The sequence below is a fragment of the Otolemur garnettii genome, unplaced genomic scaffold, assembly GCF_000181295.1.
Source record: "Otolemur garnettii isolate 467f Iridium unplaced genomic scaffold, OtoGar3 scaffold00078, whole genome shotgun sequence".
NCBI lineage: Eukaryota > Metazoa > Chordata > Mammalia > Primates > Galagidae > Otolemur > Otolemur garnettii.
The window spans coordinates 1,531,279-1,536,423 of record NW_003852473.1 but is presented as its reverse complement, the minus strand read 5'-3'; positions in this window follow the sequence as shown (position 1 = coordinate 1,536,423).

Below are 5,145 nucleotides of genomic sequence, written 5' to 3'. Positions count from 1 at the left end.
ATTGTTGTTTGGCGGGCCCGGGCTGGGGATTCAAACCCGCCACCTTAGGTGTATGTGGCTGGTGCCTTAGCCGCTTGAGCCACAGGCGCCAAGCCCAGGTAACCACAGAGTTGTTACGGGATCAATATGTTCATTAAAAGTTATGATGGATTTAAAGTAATCCTAAGAACTATTACAGGTAAGAATATCTTCTGAAGACTACTAACTAAAAACCTCTAAACTTGAATAAGAAAACAGCCACAAATAAAAATCGAGTAGCACGTGATCAAATAGTGAAACATAATTTTAACTGTCTATAAGAAAACCAATTTTACATTAGTAGAGTACATAAAATATAGCCCTAATAAAAATGATTAATATTAAGTAAACATGAAACCTTCCTAAAGGCTTTTATAAGAAAAAGAATGCTTAATCATGGTATACTAGACACAATCAGAAACTACTGAAAACCTGGAACATGCCATGACTTTTTCTAAAGACTTCTATTTTAACACTATGTTTTATTTTTTATTTTATTTTATTTTATTGGTTGCAGTTTTTGGCCAGGGCCAGGTTTGAAGCCGCCACCTCTGGTATATGGGGTCGGTGCCCTACTCCTTGAGCCACAGGCACCACCTTAACACTATGTTTTAAAAACCACTTGTCTTGCACAGCATTTGGCAAGTTCCAAAGTGTTTTTATGGAAGATATTCATTTGATTTTTTTCAATTAAGTACTAATAAAAGGGATCTGAATACCATTTGTATGAGTGTTATTTCATCTGAGTTACTAAAATGAAATAAAGAAAAAGAAAACCTTTACCTGACCAAGCGTTGCATCATTACACGCCTTCCTCGCATCCTGTAAGTAAAGAAAGATGAGCAGAACACGTTTAGATGAGCCTCTAGACAGGACGAATTTTTAAAAAAGAAACAGAACTATAGCTCACAATTTTGGGTTTTGTTTTTTTTGGAGACAGAATCTCACTTTGTCGAGTGTCATGCTGTCACAGCTCACAGCAACCTCAAACTCTTGGGCTCAAGTGATCCTCTTGCCTCAGCCTCCTGAGTAGCTTGGACTACAGGTACCTGTCACAATATCCTGGCTTTTTTTTTTTTGAGTCTCATTTTGTCACCCTCAGTAGAGGGTGGTGGTGACACAGATCACAGCAACCTCAACCTCCTGGGCTTACGTGATTCTCTTGCCTCAGCCTTCCACGTAGCTGGGACTACAGGTGCCCACCACAATGCCCAGCTATTTTTTGTTGCAGTTGTCATTGTTGTTCAGCTGGCCCAGGCTGGGTTTGAACCTGCCACCCTTGGTGCATGTGGCTGGTACCTTAACCAGTGTGCTACAGGCACCAAGCCAACACACAGCTATTTTTATTTTCTTTTTATTTATTTATTTATTTATTTATTTTTTGAGACAGAGCCTCAAGCTGTCCCCCTGGGTAGAGTGCCATGGCATCACAGCTCACAGCAACCTCCAACTCCTGGGCTCAAGCAAGTCTTTTGCCTCAGCCTCCCAAGTAGCTGGGACCACAGGCACCCACCATAATGCCCAGCTATTTTTTGGTTGGAGCCATCATTGTGTTGTTTGGCGGGCCTGGGCTGGATTTGAACTCGCCACCTTAGGTGTATGTGGCTGGCGCCCTAGCCACCTGAGCCACAGGCGCCAAGCCTCACACAGCTATTTTTAAAGACAGGGTATCGGTCTTGGTCAGGCTGGTCTCGAACTCCTGAGCTCAGGCAATCTACCCGCCTTGGCCTACAGAGTGCTAGGATTACAGGTGTGAGCCACCACGCCTGGCCATTTTAAGGTACACAATACAGTGGGTTTTAATATATTCACAATGTTGTGCTACCATCACCACTAATTCCAGAATATTTCCACCACTCCAAAAAGAAACCCCACATTCCCAATTCCTTTTCCTCCCCCAGCCATCAGCAATCACTAATTTACTCTCATTCTCTACGGATTCGCCTCCCCTGGACATTTCATATAAACGGAATCCTACACTATGTGGCCTTTTGTGCATCTGGTTCCTTCCACTCCAGCATTCGCCTGTGCTGTAGCACCCATCATTACTTCATTCCTTTTCATGGCTGAACATTTCACTGTGTGGCTATCCACATTTTCTTTATCCATTAATAAAAAATGATGGACATTTAGGTTGCTTCTACATGATGGCTATTAGAAATAATGATGGATACTGTGAACATCTGCATGTAAGTTTTTGGTGGTTTCGATTTCTTGGGCACATATACGTAGGTGTGGAATTGATAAGTGAGATGGTAACTCTGTTTAACTTTTTTTTTTTTAGACCAAGTCTCACTATGTTGCTCTTGGTAGAGTGCTGTGGCATCACAGCTCACAGCAACCTCAAACTCTTGGGCTCAAGCAATTCTCCTGCCTCAGCCTCCGAATAGCTGGGACTATAGGTGCCCACCTTAATATACAGATATTTTTAGTGGAGATGGGTCTCTCTCTTGCTCAGGCTGGTCTCAAATTCCTGAGTTCAGACCGTCTACCCACCTCAGCCTCCTAGAGTGCTAAGATTACAGGCATGAGCCACCGCACCCAGCTCTGTTTAACTTTTTGAGGAGCTACGAAATTGTTTTTCACACCAGCTGCACCATCTTCACATTCCCACCAGCCATGCATGAGGGCTGCAGTTTCTTTGCATCCTCACCGACACCTGCTCTTGCCCATTGTTTTTATTATTCTTACAAACACCTTGGTGTGAGACGGTATCTCATGATGGTTTTGACTTGTGTCTCCCCAGTGATGAAGGATGTTGAGCACCTTTCCATCTGCTTACTGGCTGCACACACGCATCTTTGGCGGAATGTCTATTCAAAGGCTTCGCCAGTATTTAAATAGAGTTGTCTTTTTATTGCTCAGATGTAGGAGTTTCTTATATATATTAGACCCTTATATGATTTGCAATTTTTTCCTCCATTTCTATTGGCTGTCTTCTTATTTTCCTGATGGTGCCTTTCGACACACACGTTTTTAGTTTTGATAAAGTCAGACTTATCTTTTGGTGCCTCTCCTCTCAGCATCATAGTTAACTATTGCCTAATCTAATGTCAGGAAGATTGACATCAATACGTCAGGAAGATTTACATCTATGTTGACTTCCAAAAATGTTACACTTTTAAACAGCACATCTATGTCCCACTTTGAGTTAATTTTTGTATATGGTATGAGGGAGGGAGTCCAGATTCATTCTTTTGCATGTGGAAAAGTTGTCCTAATACCATTTGTTGAAAAGACAATTTTTCCCTATTGGATAACCTTCTTACCCTTGTTGAAAGTCAACTGACCGTAGATATATGGATTTATTTATGGACTCTCAATTCTATTCCATTGTCCAACTACACTTTTGGTTTATGATTAAAAAAAAAATTGCATCCTAGGTTGATTTAGTTTTAAATCATTCCATTCAGAGTTCAATTGTTTACTGAGCATGAGCAGGAAGCAAAGGTTCTGAGTTCCCTTCTATTTGTTCTTGCATCTAAAAGTTGAGGTGATACTTACCTACAACATTTATAATAAGAAAGACATTTATAGTATACTCCAAGTTATTTCAGAAAATACTAAAAAAATACAAAACACTTCTCGAAAATGCAAATACAGTGTATACAGATGCTATGAAAAGATAATATTTTAGATCCAATATGTAAAAAACATGTCTCAGAAAAAAATTTTTTTTGTAATTGGCAATAATTTATATTGGGTGGCATCTTTTCCCTATCTGTAAAGTAGCCTTTCAAAGAAACTTGAAATTTTTATGCAAATTGAAGAGTTATCAAAAGAAAATGAAGCAGAAATTAACAGAAGAAAGATAACAAAGAACATTTAATAAGCAACAAAACATTTTAAACCAAAGTTATTAGTTATTAAAAAAACGAGAGAATTCAAATACAATGGAAAAATCAGAAGTACAATTAATCCTTCCTGTTGGGCTTAAAACTTTTTTTCCTCAGAGGTGAAGGTAGTATCCTCTTCAACTCTGCTTTTCTCTACAATGCTTAGTACAGTACTGTATACTCCCGGGCAAAGAGAAGGCACACAATATTTGTTGAATAAACGTCCAAGTGAACAACTTGTTCCAGTTGGCCAAGAGAAAAATGCCTGGCTCAGCTCACAGCACAGACTGGATTGAAGACATGATCTTTTTGGCTGTCCTTTCAACCTATTTATAAACAGAATATTTTTATGTAAGGGTGTTCACAAGAAGTTTCACAAACATATGATTTGATTCTCTCATTCTTAGCCAAATTGTGGGTTTAGAGACCTCATTTGGCAAGGAATCGTTTAGCCCACTTTCCTACAATGAAAAGAATTTCCAGAAATGACAGTGATGGCCTGAGCCATGTTCCAGAAATGGTGAAGTTGGAGATTAAATTCTAAAAAGGGTTCTCTAATTTCAAGCTTTATGAAAATGAACTATCATTGTTTACACCATCCTTCTTGATTTAGTCATTTGATAGAAAAATCAATTGAACACTGTGTGTCAGGTTCTGTTCTAGGCACAGATACATTAGTAGACAAATAAAAAAAAAACTCTGCCCTCATAAAACTTACATTGGGCAGCGCCTATGGCTCAAGGAGTAGGGCACTGGCCCCATATGCTGATGGTGGCGGGTTCAAACCCAGCCCTGGCCAAAAAATAAATAAATAAATAATAAATAAAAGCATTCTTAAAAAAATAAATAAATAAAACTTATGTTACTGATATATTTTAAAAAATTATAAATGAAGGGCAGTGCCTGTGGCTCAAAGGAGTGGGGCACCAGCCCCATATGCCAGAGGTGGTGGGTTCAAACCCAGCCCCAGCCAAAAACTGCAAAGAAAAAAAAATATATATATATAAAAATATGAAAATTACTGAACTACAGTGAAAATTGGTAGCAAAAATTAAAAGATCATGTTGGAATACAAGAATTCCACAAGTGTCTTAGCAGAGGTTATTTGCAAATTTACATTATGCAAAGATTCTGTTCTTTGAAGATTCTGTTACATTGAAAAGAACTTACTCTTATGAACATTATTATCCATTACAAAACTGAATATAATACAAGTATTCCCAATTAAAGGCAGAATTCCACACTGTCCACCACAAACACAAGAAATATCAGATCTGATATTAACATCTTT